This window comes from Ambystoma mexicanum, chromosome 11, assembly GCF_040938575.1.
Source record: "Ambystoma mexicanum isolate Mex_15411 chromosome 11, UKY_AmexF1_1, whole genome shotgun sequence".
In the NCBI taxonomy this organism is placed as follows: Eukaryota; Metazoa; Chordata; class Amphibia; order Caudata; family Ambystomatidae; genus Ambystoma; species Ambystoma mexicanum.
In genome coordinates this window covers 1,471,684,465-1,471,706,051 of record NC_090934.1, presented here as the reverse complement: position 1 = coordinate 1,471,706,051, position 21,587 = coordinate 1,471,684,465, and the positions used below count along the sequence as shown (strand labels likewise).

Genomic DNA, 21,587 nt, shown 5'->3' with positions numbered 1-21,587 from the left:
TCCATCCTACGTGCCGACCGACAAGATGGCCTAGGAGGAGGAGTTTCAATCATCCACAAATCCACCCTCCCCATCAGAGCCTCCCCCCTCCAGAGCCTTCCAGGCTACAAAGTCCTACTGGCCAAGCTAGCATCTTCCCTCCAAACTACCATTAATCTACTACTCCTTTACCGCCAACCTTTACACACTGGCACTCCAGACACCGACATCCCCCTCCTCATTGCCCCTCTCCTCAAGCACAATGCCAAATTCATACTCCTAGGAGATTTCAATCTAGGCTTCAAAGACCCTGCTGACCAAAAGGCCACCGCTCTCACAGCTATCCTCCACAGCAGGAGCCCCCACCATCCCCAGGAGCCCCCACCATCCCCAGCCCAGGATCAGCTCATCTGAGTTGCTGCACCGTGCCACGAGGCACGAAGAGGATCGCCTCCCTGACAGGCCCCCTGCCACCACGAGCATCCACCCCTGTGCTGCCGACCCCTCCAAGAGCGCCAATCCACCGCCCTGCTGCCCATCCCCACCCAGAAGCGGCCCGGGTCGCGCTCCTGCAACCGCGCCGACATCAAGGAGAAACAAAATGTCGGGCGCGATGCGGAGCCAGAGCGAGGCTCAGCGTCGTGGTTGCTAAGCAACCGTGCTTAATAGCACCCAACATCCGCCGGCAGGCGGAAGAGCCGGCCAGCATCAAAGGCCATTCTAAGGCCCTGTTTGCCCCTCTGCACTCAGTCACATCGGCCAGGTGGCGAGGGCAGGAGCCCCCACCATCCCCAGCCCAGGATCAGCTCATCTGAGCTGCTGCACCGTGCCACGAGGCACGAAGAGGATCGCCTCCCTGACAGGCCCCCTGCCACCACGAGCATCCACCCCTGTGCTGCCCACCCCTCCAAGAGCGCCAATCCACCGCCCTGCTGCCCACCCCTCACCCAGAAGCGGCCCGGGTCGCGCTCCTGCAACCGCGCCGACATCAAGGAGAAACAAAATGTCGGGCGCGATGCGGCACCAGAGCGAGGCTCAGCGTCGTGGTTGCTAAGCAACCGTGCTTAATAGCACCCAACATCCGCCGGCAGGCGGAAGAGCGGGCCAGCATCAAAGGCCATTCTAAGGCCCTGTTTGCCCCTCTGCACTCAGTCACATCGGCCAGGTGGCGAGGGCAGGAGCCCCCACCATCCCCAGCCCAGGATCAGCTCATCTGAGCTGCTGCACCGTGCCACGAGGCACGAAGAGGATCGCCTCCCTGACAGGCCCCCTGCCACCACGAGCATCCACCCCTGTGCTGCCCACCCCTCCAAGAGCACCAATCCACCGCCCTGCTGCCCACCCCTCACCCAGAAGCGGCCCGGGTCGCGCTCCTGCAACCGCGCCGACATCAAGGAGAAACAAAATGTCGGGCGCGATGCGGCACCAGAGCGAGGCTCAGCGTCGTGGTTGCTAAGCAACCGTGCTTAATAGCACCCAACATCCGCCGGCAGGCGGAAGAGTGGGCCAGCATCAAAGGCCATTCTAAGGCCCTGTTTGCCCCTCTGCACTCAGTCACATCGGCCAGGTGGTGAGGGCAGGAGCCCCCACCATCCCCAGCCCAGGATCAGCTCATCTGAGCTGCTGCACCGTGCCACGAGGCACGAAGAGGATCGCCTCCCTGACAGGCCCCCTGCCACCACGAGCATCCACCCCTGTGCTGCCCACCCCTCCAAGAGCGCCAATCCACCGCCCTGCTGCCCACCCCTCACCCAGAAGCGGCACGGGTCGCGCTCCTGCAACCGCGCCGACATCAAGGAGAAACAAAATGTCGGGGGCGATGCGGCGCCAGAGCGAGGCTCAGCGTCGTGGTTGCTAAGCAACCGTGCTTAATAGCACCCAACATCCGCCGTCAGGCGGAAGAGCTGGCCAGCATCAAAGGCCATTCTAAGGCCCTGTTTGCCCCTGTTCGCCGCATTCGGCGCGTGGCGAGTTGTCTAGGATGCCCACAAACGAACTTTGCATCATCATGGACAAACACCGCTGTGAGTACCATTATGCCATTCTACGATGCATTACAGAGCATCCATATGCGCATTCAAATGTACGCTGCTCCTTAGCGTGACATTCGTATCTGTACTCCCGATTGACTCAGCGCTGGCGTAACTCCTAGCCGCTGCCCAGAAATGTTAGTGATTTGCGGTATTGCATTGCCACTAGTGTAAGGCACACCCCTGTGCCCTACACTGCTAGTAAACTGCTGCATTGTGCCTGTGCCCTACACTGCTAGTAAACTGCCGCATTGTGCCTGTGCCCTACACTGCTAGTAAACTGCCGCATTGTGCCTGTGCCCTACACTGCTAGTGAACCGCAGCATTGTGCCCAAACCTCTGTTACCGGATTGCCACACTATACCCTAACTGACTGCACCCACGGATGACTGCTACCCTGTGCTCACCCATCATAGCCAACATCACACCCCCACCATCAGCACTCATCCCCCCTATGCCTTTCCTCCCATCATTTTTCACCAAACCCACAGAACACAAACCCAACCATCTCTCAACACGCCCCAGAACCACGAACTCTAGAAATCTAAAATTAGGCCTCCGCTCCAGACACTCACAGCAAACCCCTCCAAGCAGATTTGAAAACAAAGCTACACCTGAACACAAGAAACTGTCACTCCCAAGAAAGTAGCCAAAAGGCCCAATAGCACTCCCACACCCTGCCCAGACTTACAGTGTGCATTAATTAATTCCAGATCCCTCCCCGCCCACGCCACCGAAATCCATGACCTTCTCACCAACCTTGACCTCGACATTCTCGCCATCACCGAAACCTGGCTACACATCGCCGCCGGCCCAGCAATCTCACTAGCCAGCCCACCTGGATACTCCATCCTCAGACAGGACATTATCCACAGGTGGAGGAGTGGCACTCATAGTCAAAGACCATCTTGAATTAAGACAAACTCCTTCCAAACTAGGGGACAACATTGACTCTCTATCAGCCAAGATCGCACTATCTCCCAACACCACTATCACTCTTAATCTAGTATATCGCCCACCAGGCCCGTTACTGGACTTCCAGGACAACCTCACACACCTGCTAGGTGAAAACCTTAAAACCACCACCAAAACCATTCTCCTAGGAGACCTTAACCTGGGGCTCCACGACCAGAAAGATAAACCATCCACCAGGCTAGCACAAGCTCTCCAAGAAATGGGCTTTGTACAAAAAGTTCTCCATCCTACCCACAGTAGAGGGCGCACTCTTGACTGGGTAGCTGACCACAACTGCGGCATTGACATCAGCTCCACCACGCCTACCCCATGGTCCGACCACTTTCTCATTCACTTCTTCATCCCCCTACCTAACAACTCGGAAAGAAAACTTACGCCCGCACCCCCAGCCCTGGCCAGGAGCACCACGGACCTCACCAAAGAAAGCAACTCACATTATCTAGTCCCTCTCACGAACAACCTCCCTGCCTCATCTGACCCAGCCGCACTGGAAGATATCTACAAAACTACCATTAGCACTGCCATAGACATCATCGCCCCCTACAAAAGAAAAAATCCAAAAACTCCAAACACTCCAATACCTGGTTCTCAGCAGAACTAAAAGAACTACGAACCAAAAAACGCAAAGCCCTAAACTTATGGCAAAAAGCGCCCAATGCCTCCTCTCTATCGTCCTACAAATCACTGGCCACCCAATACAAAAAAAGCATTATAGCAGCTAAATCTGCATCATATAATGATAGAATCTCCAACGCCACCTCAGAATCCAAGGAGCTCTTCGCTATCTTCAAGGAACTCTCCACACCGGCCACTAAGTCCCAAGAGATTGTCAAAGACCAAGCCTGGTGTAAAACCATACAATCAGCCCTTCTAAAAAAAAATCGAACTCCTCCAAGCTAAAATCTTAAACCATCACAAAAATCTCACTCAAGAAATCGTAGCTGCATCCCTAAAGGAAACAGTGATTGAGAAAAAAAAGATAAGTCACATTACACCCTTTAAATTTAGAGAAGTCTCAGAAAAAGAGGTAATCGATATCGTCAACAGAATCAAACCCTCCAATTGCAAAGGCGACGCCTGCCCCGCCAAACTAGTCAAAGACTGCGTTGAAACACTAGCACCATTCCTCAAATCCTTCATCAATGCTTCCTTCAACTCAAACTCAGTCCCTACCAGCCTAAAAGAAGCCTGGGTGCGCCCTCTTCTAAAGAAACCCACTCTAGATCCAGAAAACGCCAACAACTATAGACCCATCACAACAGTTCCCTTCCTGCTCAAGATCCTCGACAAAGTCGCCTACTCACAAATACAGCACTACCTCGAAAAAAATCGCATCTTAGGCAAAAGGCAATCGGGCTTCCGCCCGGGGCATGGGACCGAATCGGCCCTATTAGACCTTAAAATCCAACTTAACGACATCATGGACAAAGGCAAACCGGCTCTCCTCCTTCTATTAGACCTATCTGCTGCCTTCGACCTGGTCAACCATGACATCCTAGGCACGCAACTCAAAAATGAAGCTCACTTCTCGCCTGAAGCGGTCTCCTGGGTCAAATCCTTCCTCGAGGGTCGACTTATGAAAGTCTTTTCTGATTCGGCAAACGCTACCCCAACCACTATCCATTGTGGCGTCCCACAGGGATCCTGCACTGCACCCACCTTATACAACATTTTCACCCTCCCAGTGTTCAATGACCTCGACCATCGCCACATAGCTTACACAAACTATGCTGACGACACACAAGTCCTGCTCCCCCTTACTGGGATATATGAACAAGACGCCGCAGCACTAACAAAAATATACACAGCCATTCAAACCTGGATGGCAGCCAATGGACTTTGCCTTAATGGGGACAAAACAGAGATCCTACTAGTTGGCACCAAAGAAACACTAAACAAACTCCCGCCTCTATACAAATCCTTTAACGTTGATAACTCCACCATCACAGTCTCCACTGCAGTAAAGACGCTAGGAGTATATCTTGACTCCACTCTCTCTATGACACGGCAAGTCAATGCCGTAGCCTCTTCTGCTGCACTCACCACTAAGATAATCAACGCCGTTAAACCCTTCCTATCCTCGGAAAACTGCCTGAATGTAGCCAGAGCCACAGTAGGTACCAAACTGGACTACTGCAACGCCCTCTTCCTGGGCACGTCTGCACAAAACATTAAAAAAATGCAAGTCACACAAAACAATGCCCTAAGAGCAGCCCTAAGCATTCCAAAAAGGGAGCACATCTCCCAAGCCAGAAAAGAAGCACACTGGTTACCTATAAAAGAGTGCATACTATTCAAATCCATGGCCATCACCCACAGATGCCTCTCTGCCAATGCCCCACCCTATCTTTCTGAAAGGATCACCCCCCATACTTCCACTAGACCCACCAGGTCACACATGACCAACCAGACCTATGTACCCACCTTTAAAAGAAGCAAAGCCGGAGGGTCCAGCTTTCAACACCTAGCACCCAAAAACTGGAACGCACTCCCCACCGCCTTAAGGAACGAAAAATCATACCATGCCTTCCGTAGACTACTCAAAACCACGCTGTTCAACTAACCCTGCCTCACCTGTATTCTCACCACTGTATATTTGGAAATAACAGCAAATGTATGAAAATATGCTTCTATGCAAATCTGTCTATCTGTATATTCACTATGCATGCCTGTAACAAGTAAGACTTCTTTAGCGCCACGATGCCCCCGGGCAGATGTGCGCTCTATAAATCCAAATACATTTTTAAAAAAATAATAAATCCTCGAAGAGATAAACTTCACCTAACTGGTCCTCTCGACCACTCACGAAAAAGGTAGAATCCTCGACTGGATTCTCCACTGAAACGCTCTCCTTCAAATTACTTCCATTGACCTCCTCCCCTGGTCAGATCACTCACTGATCTGCTTCACAGTTACCACCACCACCAAAACAGCACCCTTAATCGGGGATCCCCCCCACAGCACTGCCAGACACACCCCTAAGCTCACTGCCGAGCAACTTGCCCATACTATTCCAGCCTCTCTCGATTCAGCACCTGATAACACCACCCCTGAAGTCATCCTAGCAGCATACAACACTGCACTGCTCACTGTACTTGATGAACACGTTCCCCTCAAAACCACTTTCCGCAAAAAAGAAACCCCCATGACTAGTACACAGATGAACTAGCCACCCTCCGAAAATAAAACGTGCACTTGAACTTCTCTGGAGAATACAACCCACCTCCATCAACAAAGCTGCCTTCCAGTGCTCAGCTGACACCTACACAACAGCCATCATTGCCACCAAAGCCAACATCTGCAACACTAGAATCACTGAAGCAAGATCTAATGTCAAAGAGCTGTTCAAAATTCTCAGAGAGCTTGAAACCCCGCCCCTCTGCGACCAACAACTTTCCAAAAAACACAGCATGTTGTTAACTCATCAAATCAGCCCTTGACACCAAAACACAGAATTTAAGGAATAAATCCATTCTCAAAAAAGTCCCATCTACCACCCTTGCTGTTCACCCCCCGGGTAAGCACCACCACTACTGCCACCAATTATCATCCCACTCTCTGCATAGAGTAAATACCCAACACTGTACTTTTGTAAAATACCCCAAAACACCCTGCTGTGCAAGACAACAAATACCATAGTTCCCCGGCTCTCTGCACAGGACAAATACCCACGTTTGCACTCTCCACACAGAACAAATACCCAGGTTTGCCACTGCATAACTCTCAACCATTCGTATCACAAAGGCGGGTGAAAACACCCGATTTTGTTTTTGGCGGGTGAGAGGCCCATTGAAATGAATGGCCGTGCTGGAGGCTTGGCGGGTGAGTCAGCTGTTTACAAGGCGGGTGACACCCGCCAAAAGCGTGTGAGTTGAGAGCTATGCCACTGCAAATGTCCAAACACACCCTCTGCACAGGACAAACTGCTCCTTTAAACTGGAGCACAAGTGGTGCAACATTCTTCACTACCCAAATGCGTCCCGCTGTGCAGGATAAATGCTCAAGTATGCCTATGTTCAACAGCTCTCGACCATGATGCTGTCTCAAGATCCTGCCTCCCCGCTTGTGCAATGATGACAAGGAGCTAAACAGAAGAGCGTTGCAATGCTCAAGTATGCCCCACTGCACATAACATATCTCCTCCCCTCTGCTGCACGTAAGAGATCCACAAACTAACCCCTGCAGGCCAAATCGCCCCTCTGCTATGGTGATCAGACATCCTGACTTTTCCGGGACCGTCCCAGAATTGGGGCCTCTCTCCTCTGCGTCCCAAGAGTTGTTTTTTTTTAATTGAAATCTCTGTCCTGGTTTTAGGGAAAGGGAAAGTGACCACTGACAGTTCCATCACGAAAGGATTGAATATCGATAGTGAGCAACACTTATAAGTCAAACAAGCATAGGAATACTTTATATATTTTCCTATATCAAATTAACTAGATCTCTGACATTGGAGGGTGGGCTCTAACCCCCAACCTTTCAGGTAGCCTTCACACGCATTAACATGGCTGTCATTTTAGGGGGGAAACAAGGGTGCTTGTCCCCCCAACTTTTGTGACACACCATTTTGTCCCACTCATTTGGCAGGTGCCCTTTTCATTTAGATGTAATGTCCCCCTCAACATTTTCAGCAAAGTTACTCCATTGCGCATTACCTGATTGTGTCACAAAGCCTAGTTACAAAACAAATACATTCAAGGCCTGTAATATTAACTGGAGTAATCACAGCAAAAGCTCCTTTATTGATGATGTGCTTAAATTAAAAATCAAAGCCGTATATTGTATATGCAGAAGAATAGCAGTCCAGTCATAGAAACCCTAGAATACCGTGCAATGGGGTGTTTGAGTGCCTGCCATTGTGTTTGTGAGTGTCCCAGTTTCTTATCTTGAAAATCTCGTCACGTTACTGTCTGCATGAGAAAAAAATGTAAAAGGTAACAATGCGCCTTACTGTGGACTGCCATGCTGGAAATTCGTACCCACATGTGTCCCTCTGCACAGGATAGCCAAGTATGCCTCACTGCGCAACACACAGCTGCCCCCGCTGCTGCACATAACAAATCCCCAAAATACCCCATTCCAGGGGGCAGGACAAAAAAACACACTCTACAAGAAAACAAACTACTACTACCTGCGGAACCACACTGCTAAAAACCACCCTCTTGCAAAACACGACTCCCCAAAATACAAGCAGATCCGGCCTCGTGCGGCCCCGGGGCACGAGGCTGCGCCGCTTTCCCGCTCCTACCACGCCACGCAAGCACGTCGTGCCGGTGACGTGGCACCCTGAGGCACGTGACTTGTCGGGCACGCTGGAACGTGCAGCCCACGTGATGAACAGCGGCCGCAGCGTCGCTAGGGTGCGTTTCTCGGAAGGGAAGTGGGCACTACCGAGCCAGGAGGCGGAGGCAGGTCAGTGGGAGGAACTGGAGGGAGGAGGGCGATAACAGCCGCCAGAGGATGATAATGCCCGGTATAAAGGGCACCTCAGCGGCTGCCCAGGGGCGGGCTGTGAACACTGTAGGGGGGCCGTGACCGTGCAAGGCACTGACGCCGCCCAGGGACTGGCTGCACACACACACACACACATACATGCTGGGCACACTGCTGCCACTGCCACGGGCTGCACACTGCTGCCACTGCCACGGGCTGCACACTGCTGCCACTGCCACGGGATAAACTGCTGCCACAGGGCACACTGCTGGCACTGCCACGGGATAAACTGCTGGCACTGCCACGGGGCACACTGCTGCCACTGCCACGTTGCACACTGCTGCCACTGCGCACTCTGCTGACACTGCCACGTGGCGCACCCCTGACACTGCCACGGGCTGCACACTGCTGCCACAGGATAAACTGCTGCCACTGGGCACACTGCTGCCACTGCCACGTTACACTCTGCTGATACTGCCACTGGCTGCACACTGCTGGCACTGCCACTGGCTGCACACTGCTGACACTGCCGTGGGGCACACTGCTGCTACTGCCACGTTGCACACTGCTGCCACTGCGCACTCTGTTGACACTGCCACGTTGCACACTGCTGACACTGCCACGTGGCGCACCCCTGACACTGCCACGGGCTGCACACTGCTGCCACTGCCACAGGGAACACTGCTGCCACTGCCACGGGATACACTGCCACGTTGCACTCTGCTGACACTGCCACGGGCTGCACACTGCTGACACTGCCACGGGATAAACTGCTGGCACTGCCACGGGGCACACTACTGCCACAGAATACACTGCCACATTGCACACTGCTGCCACGTTGCACACTGCTGACACTGCCACATGGCACACTCCTGACACTGCCATGGGCTGCACACTGCTGTCACTGGGCACACTGCTGGCACTGCCACCGGCTGCACACTGCTGCCACTGCCATGGGATAAACTACTGACAATGCCACAGGGCGCACTGCTGCCACTGCCACGGGATACACTGCTGCCACTGCCACAGGGCACACTGCTGCCACTGCCACGGGATACACTGCCACGTTGCACTCTGCTGACACTGCCATGGGCTGCACACTGCTGACACTGCCATGGGCTGCACACTGCTGACACTGCCACGGGCTGCACACTGCTGCCACTGCCGTGGGGCACACTGCTGCCACTGCCACGGGATAAACTGCTGGCACTGCCACAGGGCACACTGCTGCCACTGCGCACACTGCTGGCACTGCCACGGGATAAACTACTGACACTGCCACAGGGCACACTGCTGCCACTGCCACGGGATACACTGCCACGTTGCACTCTGCTGACACTGCCACATTGCACTCTGCTGGCACTGCCACGGGCTGCACACTGCTGGCACTGCCACGGGCTGCACACTGGTGACATTGCCATGGGGCACACTGCTGACACTTCCGAAACTGCCATGGGGCACTTTGCTGACACTGTCCCGGGGCACACCCCTGACACTGCCACGGTGTGCTCACTCCTGACACTGCCACGGGCTGCACACTGCTGACACTGCCACAGGGCACTCTGCTGACACTGCCACGGGGCACACTTCTGACACTGCCACTACCACGGGGCACACCCCTGACACGGGATACACTGCTGACACTGCCACGTGGCACACTGCTGACACATGGCACACCCCTGACACTACCACAGGCTGCACACTGCTGACACTGCCACGGGGCACACTGCTGCCACTGCCATGGGGCATACTGCTGACACTGCCATGGGGCACACTGCTGCCACTGCCATGGGGCGCACTGCTGCCACTACCACGGGGGACACTGCCACAGGGCACACTGCTGACACAGCCACGGTGAACACTGCCATGGGGCACACCGCTGACACTGCCATGGGGCACACTGCTTACACTGCCACTACTGCCACAGGGCACACTGCTGCCACTGCCATGGGGCACACTGCTGCCACTGCCACAGGGTGCACTGCCATGGGGCACGCCCCCGACACTGCCATGGGGCACGCCACTGCCACATGGCACACTGCTGACACTGCCATGGTGTGCTCACTGCTGACACTGCCATGGTGTGCTCACTGCTGACACTGCCACGGGGCACACTGCTGACACTGCCATGGGGTGCTCACATGCTGTGCACACTCTCTCAACACTGCCATGATGTGCCCTCAGGCACATTCTGGGCGCAATCTCGACACTGCCATGGTGCGCACTCGACACTGCTATGGTATGCTCCCAGGCACATACTGTGCACACTCTCGACACTGCTATGGGGTGCTCCCAGGCACACGCTGTGCACACTCTCGACACTGCCATGGGGTGCTCCCAGGCACATGCTGTGCACACTCTGGACACTGCCATGGGGTGCTCCCAGGCACATGCTGTGCACACTCTGGACACTGCCATGGGGTGCTCCCAGGCACATGCTGTGCACACTCTCGACACTGCCATGGGGTGCTCCCATGCACACTCTTGACGCTGCCATGGTGTGCTTACGGGCACATGCTGTGTACACTCTCGACACTGCCATGTGTTCACATGCACACTCTCGACACTGCCATGGTGTGCTCACAGGCACATGCTGTGCGCACTCTCGACATTGCCATGGTGTACACTCGCCACTCCTATGGTGTGCTCACAGGCACATGCTGTGCACACTCTCGAGACTGCCATGGTGTGTGCTCACAGGCACATGCTTTGCACACTCTCGACACTGCCATGGTGTGTTCACAGGCACATGCTGTGCACACACTCGACACTGCCATAATGTGTGCTCACGAGCACATACTGTGCACACTCTCGACACTGCATGGATATGTGCTCACGGGCACATGCTGTGCACACTCGACACTGCCATGGTGTGTGCTCACGGGCACATGCTGTGCACTTGACACTGCCATGGTGTGCTCACATGCTGTGCGCACTCTCAACACTGGCATGGTGTGCTCACAGGTACATGCTGTGCCCACTCTCGACACTGCCATGGTGTGCTTACAGGCACACGATGTTCCCACTCTCGACACTGCCACAGTGTGCTCACAGGCACACGCTGTGCACACCCTCGACACTGCCATGGTGTGTGCTCACAGGCACTTGCTGTGCACTTTATACTGCCATGGTGTGCTCACATGCACATGCTGTGCACGCTGCTGCCACTACTATTGTGTACTCGTGCTCACGACACTGCTATGGTGTGCTTACAGGCACATATTGTGCATACTGTTGGCACTGCCATGATGTGCACCCAGACACACTCTCGACACTGCCAAGGTGTGCTCACAGGCACATGATAGGCATATGTGAAACTGCAATGATGGGAACACGGTCACATTCTGTGCACTTGACACTGCCATGTTGTACTCACATGCTAGGCACAGTTGACACTATGATGAGCACAAAGGCACATTCTGTGCAGACTTGTCATGTACACTCTTGGCACTGCCACACTCTTGACACTGCAATGGTTTGCTCACAGGTACATTCTGTGCACCCACTTAACACTGCATTGATTCTGTGCACACTTGACGCTGCTATGATGAGAACACGTGCACTTTCTGTTGGTGGTGTGGCAGGATAGTCTCCTTTGCGCATTTGTTCTGATTCCTATGGGTCTTGCAGTTCTCTGCGTCATCACTTCTGCTCTAGGTTCCTGGCTGTGTATCTTGGGAGGTGGATGCAGTGGTGGTGTGTCAGGATGGTCCCCTTTGTGTATTTGTTCTGATTCCTATCGGTCTTGCTTGCAGTTCTCTGTGTCCTCACCTCTGCTCTAGGTGTCTGGCTGTGTATCTTGGGAGGTGGATGGTGGTGTGGCAGGATGGTCTCTTTTGACATTTGTTATGATTCCTATGGGTCTTGCAGTTCTCTGCGTCATCACTTCTGCTCTAGGTTTCTGGCTGTGTATCTTGGGAGGTGGATGGTGGTGTGGCAGGATGGTCTCCTTTGTGCATTTGTTAGAATTCCTATGGGTCTTGCAGTTCTCTGCGTCATCACGTCTGCTCTAGGTTTCTGAGCTGTGTATCTTGGGAGGTGGATGCGATGTTGGTGGTGTGGCAGGATGGTCTCCTTTGTGCATTTGTTAGAATTCCTATGGGTCTTGCAGTTCTCTGCGTCATCACTTCTGCTAAAGGCTTCAGAGCTGTGTATCTTGGGAGGTGGATGCGATGTTGGTGGTGTGGCAGGATGGTATCCTTTGTGCATTTGTTATGATTCCTATGGGTCTTGCAATTCTCTGCCACATCACTTATGTTCTAGGTGTCTGAGCTGTGTATCTTGGGAGGTGGATGCGATGTTGGTGGTGTGGCAGGATGGTCTCCTTTGTGCATTTATTCTGATTCCTATGGGTCTTGCAATTCTCTGCGTCATTACTTTTGCTATAGGCTTCTGAGCTGTGTATCTTGGGAGGTGGATGCGATGTTGGTGGTGTGGCAGGATGGTCTCCTTTGTGCATTTGTTATGATTCCTATGGGTCTTGCAATTCTCTGCGTCATCACTTATGTTCTAGGTGTCTGAGCTGTGTATCTTGGGAGGTGGATGCGATGTTGGTGGTGTGGCAGGATGGTCTCCTTTGTGCATTTGTTATGATACCTATGGGTCTTGCAGTTCTCTGCGTCATCACTTCTGCTAAAGGCTTCAGAGCTGTGTATCTTGGGAGGTGGATGCGATGTTGGTGGTGTGGCAGGATGGTATCCTTTGGTCATTTGTTATGATTCCTATGGGTCTTGCAATTCTCTGCGTCATCACTTATGTTCTAGGTGTCTGAGCTGTGTATCTTGGGAGGTGGTTGCGATGTTGGTGGTGTGGCAGGATGGTCTCCTTTGTGCATTTATTCTGATTCCTATGGGTCTTGCAATTCTCTGCGTCATTACTTTTGCTATAGGCTTCTGAGCTGTGTATCTTGGGAGGTGGTTGCGATGTTGGTGGTGTGGCAGGATGGTCTCCTTTGTGCATTTATTCTAATTCCTATGGGTCTTGCAGTTCTCTGCGTCATCACTTCTGCTCTAGTGGTCGATCTAGTAGTTGAGAGGAAAATGTTGCAGAGGCTAGCGCTCACTTCACAGATGGCTAATTTGATACAGCATTCTAGAACCTGGTGTACAAAGACAGAGGCACAGGCATAGATATGCTGCAGTTCTTGTTGGATGGCTTTGCTAAAACTTTGGACAGTTGGCATCTAAGGGCAAAGTGGTTGGTTTCAAAGGCATTCAGGGAGCAATGGTGGGGAGTCTCGAAATTTCTGCTGGTATTAAAGTTTCTCCATAGTCCTCCATTTGAGCCACTGGATCAGGGCTGTCTAACAGCAGGCCACGAGGGCCGAATCCTGATGGGTTTCCAGGATATCCCTAATTAATATTCATGAGAAAAAATGCGCATACATTTAGAATCCTTGTTATTCACACTGATCACATGAATATTAATGAGGGGTATCTTGAAAATCCAACATGTTTCCGGCCCTTGAGGCCTGGAGTTGGACAAGCCTGCACTAGATGGTGTTGACTTGAACTTTCTGACACTGGCGACCCTGCTTTTGGTTCTATTCCATCAGCATGCAGGTGGGGCGGGAGGATGTGGGGCATTTCCGTGTAAGAAGCCATTGATAAGAGCTTTGTCGGAGGCCTATGTGCTCTCTGATGACCCTTCTTTTTTACCCGAAGATTGTTTTGTAGTTCTAATGTAATTGCCATTTGGATAGCGCCTTTTGCCATTGGTATGACCTCAAAGCACTGTAGGTGAACGCCCTCGGGGGATCGAAGTCCAAGGTTTGGGAAATTTGTCAGAGGAGTTTAGAATGCGTGTGTTTATTTCAGCCAATGGGTAGGGGTGGCCATGTCCCTGCTAGCTACCCATGTTGAGCTGGCATATGGATGGGTGCAGTGAGGTAGTCTGGAGAGTATGCGAGTGCAGGCGACTCATTATGCGTCCAGCTAGGCCACATTCTTGGTGTGTGGGATAGCTGTATCCTAATGATGGAGCTGCTGCACGATGTGTCTTAAAGTAGTATATGATATACGTGCGGCCGTGCCTTTGGCTATCTTGCATAGGCATGGAGTGTGATGTGTACCCATGTGTCCTGGCTGGTCACAGGTTAATATATTTCTGGCCTTCCATCGGAAAATTCTCTTCCTTCCAGGAGGAGGGATGCCACAAATTGTATCTCAGCGGGTTGCACTCCTGCACAAAGTGGACAAACTGTGACCTTTGATTGGCATATGCAGCAGCAGAGATTCCACTTCACTACGCAAAGTTGGTATTAGCAGTCTATTGTCAATACACTTTGTCTTGGAATGTGCAGCATCACACATTGTGGTCTTTGTGGTGTTTTTATAGCGCCTGTCATTGTTGGGTGTGGTATTGCACAAATATAAAATACTGGGATTGAGGAAGGGGCTGTGGAAGTAATGATCAGATTACCTACCTGTAGTTTTCATTTCACCTGGTCCTGCTATTCTGGAAGGGGATGCTGGAGCCAATGATCCCATGTAGGAAAGAGTAGAAGCTAATTGTGGAAGAAGTGAAGAGCTATGCCTACAGAGGGACTGGCAGAACTCTTTTACTTTGGAAACACTTTCCTGGCATGGAGGCTGGTGCCTCAAAAGTATAGTACTGTTACAAAGAAGAGAACTAGGCATAAGGAGGATTGCCACTAAGCCATTTTGTCACTATATAAGGATAGCTGAGAAAATGCACTATTTGAAAGATAATCCTTGAAAAGGAAGTGCACGTTTTCAGCTTTTGTAGCACAGATGGTAGGGTATTTTCAGGTGGTGAAATTAGTCTCACTACATGGGAAGGAATAAAGAGGCTGATGGGCTGGGAGGCCCACTGTTCTGGGAGAAAATCCATCTCGGCGGAGGATGAGATTTGGAAGGCGATTTCGAAAGATTTGTGGGGGCGGACCCCTAATTACCTCAACCCAAGTGTGCCCACCACCTGAGGAGTGAGTGCACGTTGTGCACATCCAGGGAGCAGTGAGATGGTGCTGTAGAACCAAAGTAACCCAAGTCACGATGAACCCCATCAGCTGACCCCCTTATATACATTTTTCCAACAGTTAAAACACTCCCAGATACTTGCAGTCCACCCCCACATGTGATTGGACAAAACCTTTTCAAAGAAATCCCATCTTTCTCCAATTCCTACATTCTCATTGGTAGCTGTTATCTTAACTACCACCTTCAGCTCATGTGTAGAACACGCCTCCTTTTAGGGTTTGCCCATGGTAGGTAATGACTTCAACCAATTAAACATTTGTATGCAAACATTAATTACTAGTAATAACTGGCTTAAGCCCTTTTAACCGTAACTCTTATTTGCAAATAGTTTGCATAAATACTTCAAGTGATATGAAGAAGGCTGATTAAACAGGTTCTCTTTGAATTACTGATCACTATCTCATTCCCCTGTTCACTGTCCTCCCATTGAAACATTCTAATGTAAATAACTGCCATTTTATTGTGCACAGCACATCTGAAATTCAATTGAAACTCCTTGGTTTCAATCACTTCAGTCTCGAGCATTGATTCACCCAATGGTTTATTGCTGTTCAGGCGAAAATCCTCTGTCAAGCTCCCATGCATTTAAGAGATTACATCTGCCTTCTGCATACTTATCAGACCATAAATCTCCTGGCCGGCTCCTCTAGCTGAGCTGACCAGCGTGAAGATTGAAGTTGATTATGTACCCATCCTCTCGCCTCTGAAACTCAGCAGAACCAGTTTCTCGGAAGTCGACCCCTGCCTGCTGTACTTTAATCTGTTTATAAAAAGCCCACTGCATTTAGATTCTTAAATCCCCTTTGTTTTCTCAGTGTGCATGGATGTTTAATACATTCTATCTCGCATGCACGCTCATTCCTCATATCTCTCATAAAACTCCCAATTGCCAGATTCTGGGCAAGCCATAGAACATTATGTCTGAATTGTGTTTATATTTCATTTGGTGGTTTTAGCATTTGTCTTTCTACACGCATGCAAAGCTAATATGTATCAGTTTAACCAAAAAGTAACACTAAGTAACAAATCCCATTCACATTTAGCTGTACTGGATACATATAAAATTGTAACTTCGTGCCCAATTTGTCGCACCCCTCGTCAAAAATATGGTGCGTGCAACAAAAAACCCTCTCGATTGTGGGGACTTTTCCTGACCACCCCAACAGATTGCATCATGAATTTTCACATGGCATATTCTTAATATGCAAAGGTGGCAATGTCGTCTGCATGTTCATGGTTGGGCGTAGAGTCAGGAATTCTGCTAAGGGTCTACAGTGTCTTTCTTAACTACATTCTCCCGAGAAGGGCGTTTAGTAGGTGCGTCTTCGTGCAACCTGTGATGGTGCTGTCATTTGCTAAGCCGCGTTCATCTTTAGGAAGTCTAGTTGGACTCTTTACGTGACACTCTGTGGGCTCTTGTTTCAATCTTATCTCTTAGTAATCCTAATGTTTTTGTTTCGAAGCGCCTCCCTCAGCCAGTGATCTTTGACTTTCTTCATATTTGCTTTGATGATGTTTGGTTTGTCTTTTTTATTGTAGCTCAAATCTTTTCCTGCCAGCATTTGCCTTTTGAGTCAAAATTCCCACCCCCCTCCCCCCCATACTGAAAGTTTGAGTTAAAAAGGAAGTTGGAGCCATGATATTCAATAACGCCCTACTGTTTCTTATATTTTATGGTGCACATATAGGGCCAGGTTTCGGTGGATGGTTCCATCTGATCAGCACTGGTGTTTATAGAAGTTCTGCATGGTATCTATCTAGGGTGTGCTTTCATCATTACAGTTTACTCGACTAAATGTGTTGAGCAGAGGATTTCAGGTGCAGCTCAGACGGATCTTTGTAATTATTGCGACAGCCGAAAATGCTGATTTTTATTTATTTATTTATTTTTTTTAGTATTTTTTTTAAATTTTTTTTAACCATTTACACCACATATATATGCGGGGGGAGACCCCCTGCAGCCCCTATATTAATATTATACTCTAAACCCCCCCCACATATATATGTGGTGTAAGGGGGGTTAAAAGAAAGTTGGCATTTTCGGCCGTCACAATTCCCAGGTCGACATTTTTGTATGGTTCCGCTCAGACGATGTGATTTTCTGCTAAAATTGAAATTGGGCACCCTGTAAGCCAGCTCAATGGCACTGAATTGGCATTAAAAATACAATAGAATTGGAGCTGCTTCATGACCGAAGCTGAGATTTGTATAGTATTGTACTGTTGTATGCTATAATCGTGAATGTTTTCATATAACATACATGCCTAGAAAGAGAAAGGGTTATTTAAAAAATAGACATTCAACTTGAACATTAGTGTTCAGTGGTATAACGGACACAAAACATGGCACTTCTCAAATCTTGAGATAAAATGTCCAGTTTGAAGTGATTAGTACACGTGGAATGATGAGACAAAATAAAACTAAGCTGTGTGTGTATAGCCATATTTACTAAGGCAGCAGCAGGTGTGAAGTTTTCAGAGTGACCTTTTCACCTCTCCTTCAGTTCAGTGTGTTGACATTGATTCTGAACAGATTTTTCAGTTATTTCTGAGTAGCTCCACTTGGCTGGCGAGCTCCATCTTCATTATACTTTTTTTAGTGTAGCCTGAAGGTTTGGAAGAAGCAGTAACCTTTCGTCTTTAATAGTAACATTAACCTGCTTCGAATACAGTCAGCCCTACTTATAAGGTATCAGCCACTTTTACTCTCTAGAAAAAGGCAAATACTCTAAAAGAAAAAAATACAAATAGGGAGTACAAATTCTCCCAACAGAAAATGGGAAACTGATCTGTACAACTTTATGCCCCAGAATTTATGGATATGTTTGGACCCGTAGTGCACATAGTACCACAGGAAGAAACTGCTATCATTACTGCCTAATGGAAGAAGTAAAACATGCATCTTTTAATGTGCATGAATAACTCTGTGCAAAACAAATAATTATTACTAAAACATTTTTGTGTTCCCAATTAAAACATTTTGACTCGCTTATAAAATACTCCCACTGGGAATCAGACTTAGATTTGTACTCCCTAAAAAATCATTGGGCCTCATTACGAGTCCGCCGTGCTGGAATCCGGTGATTCCGTGACGACGGTGACTCTGCTTCCGCGACCGCAAGGTTGCGGAAAGAAGGGCCGATTACGGCACGTGGGTCGCGCGCAACACACCGAGGCGGAAACGAAGTTACTGCCGTCATGTAAACACCCACGCACACAGACTTTACGCCACAGAAAACGGTGCAAAACCCGTGTCTGCCCCGCCGACACAGAAACACTGGAAGCGGAAATACCATGACCACGGGCAAAAAACGGAAACAAGAGAGGCGGCCATTATTTAAAGCACAATCCACTGCCATCCTCAGACACCACAGGTCAGAACACCTCCCTGAGAGTGACAACACATCTAATACCATAATGGCATCCAGGTTCCCAGCACGCAGACAGCGAAAGCAGCGCTTCAGTGAGGCTGAGCTCACAGTTCTGGTGGAGCACATTGTAGAGTATGCGGAAATGCTCTTTAGTGCAGACCAGCGGTGCGCTACTCAGCAACGCCGCAAGGAGGTGTGGGCAGAGGCAGCACGCAAGTGCACAGCGGTCGGTGTGACCACACGCTCTGTGAAGGACTGCCATAAGAGGTGGGATGACCTCAGGCTCCGGGTGCGCAACCTCATCACTGCACACCGCCAACACAGCACTGGCACTGGTGGAGGCCCTGCATCCCCTCTCAAGTTGCAATCGTGGGAGGAGCGCTGCAGCAGTGTCATCCACCTCGAGGGCATCCACGGCATAGGAAATGCAGAGGCAGGAGAGAGCCCACCTGCAGATGCCGGTAAGTGCACAGAGTACAAAGGCATAAGTGTGAATGGGAGTGACCCAATGGACCCACTCACAATGCCCCCCCAAACAGGGCAGGAGTGACCCAATGGATCCACTCACAATGCCCCTCCACCCCCAAACGGGGCAGGAGTGACTCAATGGACCCACTCACAATGCCCCCCCCAAACAGGGCAGGAGTGACCCAATGGACCCACTCACAATGCCCCCCCCAAACAGGGCAGGAGTGACCCAATGGACCCACTCACAATGCCCCCCCCAAACAGGGCAGGAGTGACCCAATGTACCCACTACCCCTCCCCCCCCCAAACGGGGCAGGAGTGACCCAATGGACCCACTGACCGCCCAGATGACAAGTACCACATCCCCAAAGCATGACCCCCGGAAATGCACACAGTGCGTGCTTGACTGGAAGCAGAGACACACACACACCTGAGTGCATCAATAGTCACAAGTGTGTACATGCAACGACGGCCAAGAGGCAACACAGCGGCCACCTGCACGCACCCAACGCAGCACTCTTGCCCAGGAGGATGATGCTAGTTGCTCCGGCACACAAGCACCGGCTGCATCAGGCACACCGGCTGCATCAGGCACACCAGCAGACACCACCATCCCCATGCAGGCACCCACCATGTACCCGGATGATGATTCGCAGCCCATCTGCACTGCTGAGGAGGCTGCATCGAGTGATGGAAGTGCCCCGGCCATGCAGGCTGAAGCAGTACAACAGGGTGAGGGGCACAACATGGATGAGGTATCACCCATCCATGGCCTACAGTTCAGCCCCCAAGAACTGCACAGTCCCATGCGCTCCCCAACTCCCTCCATTGCTGGGCTCAGTACACGCTTGCAGCACATCGAGCAACAACAGACCAACCCGACGCAGCTGGTGGAAAGGCGCTGGAGGAGGCCAGGCTGCAGCGTGAGGAGGCCATGCATCAGCGGGAGGAGGCCAGGCTGCAGCATGAGAGCAATGCAACGTCAGTGCGTCGGCTCTCCAGGATGATTTGGGGCCACCATTGTGACCCTGGCACGCCATGTCAGGGAAGGGAACAGTGTGCAATCCAGCATTGCGGAGTCAATGTTGGTTGCCCAACAGGCGTTTCAAGGACGCGTGCCCATAGTCACACCGACAGTCACCTCAGCCAGCACCACCCCATTCAGCTCTGCCACTGGCAGCCTACGGAGGCGCTCCAGTCGGCTGTCTGGACCCGCCAGCAAGGACACGCCTGCGCATAAGCGCCCCCGCAAATAGTGGCATGTGGGGATGGCAGTGAACATGACATTTGGGGACACCATGGGTGTAGTGGGGTGGGTACGTTTGGGTGGTGGGGGAGGTCCATTAGGGGGTTAGTTGTTTGGGGCCTGGTTGGGGGTGGGTATGTTTGGGTGGTGGGGGAGGTCCATTAGGGGGTTAGTTGTTTGGGGCCTGGTTGGGGGTGGGTACGTTTGGGTGGTGGGGGAGGTCCATTAGGGGGTTAGTTGTTTGGGGCCTGGTTGGGGGTGGGCACGGGTGTAAACGGGTGTACAGCTTCCCTACCCAATGCACTTTCTTTACTCGTTTATTGATAATACAACACCTGTGAAAACTACCATAATGAGTGGACATTTCATTTGCAGACAAAATCCATTTATTCACCGGCATTGTCATATACATGCATTGCTGTCAATGTGCAGTCTCTCAAAAGTAAATGCGAATGGGTGTATCCCGTGCTTGTTGGCCATCTTGTGCACCCCCGGGAGGGTGTGGAGCCACCCCATCCCCATCTTCAACTCCATCATCATCCTCTGTGTCTGGGGGCAGCGGAATGTTCCTGCGCATGCACAGATTGTGCAGCATGGCACCGACTAGCACAATTTTACCCGTCTTCACTGGGTTGTAGAGCAGTGATCCTCCAGATCTGCTCAAGCAGCGGAACCTGGCCTTCAGTAGGCCAAATGTCCTCTCAATCATGCCACGTGTGCGGACGTGTGCCCTGTTGTACGCCTCCTCATTCCTGATCCTTGGCCTCCGTACAGGTGTCATCAGCCATGGCGTGAGTGCATATCCCGCATCACCTACATGGGATGTAAATGTGTGGGACATGTCAGTGTTTGTGGTTCATCTCTTGATCTGATGCAATGCAATATTGTGTCATCATACATTCATCCATATGGGCCTAGCCGTGGTCGGAAGGGTGGGTGATTGCCATCCATGGGTAATTGTTGTAGATGGTGGCATTTGGACATTGCACTATTACTTGCTGTGCATATGAAGTGGACCTTATACACGATAGTGTTTGGTAAGTATGTCACTGTGCAATAACGAGCACGCATTGGGGAGTCAATCTATG

General features: G+C 51.1%; 1 protein-coding gene across 11 annotated transcripts in view; it reads left to right on the top strand.

The window, feature by feature from the left end:
• Positions 1-8,293: 8,293 nt before the first annotated feature.
• The window catches only part of PPIP5K1 (diphosphoinositol pentakisphosphate kinase 1), a 1,113,174-nt gene continuing 1,099,880 nt past the window's right edge, over positions 8,294-21,587 (top strand). For all 11 annotated transcript variants that reach the window (XM_069625171.1, XM_069625166.1, XM_069625170.1 and 8 more), the window contains exon 1: positions 8,294-8,393. The gene's annotated coding sequence lies outside the window, so the exon portion shown is untranslated. The remainder of the gene's footprint in view (positions 8,394-21,587) is intronic.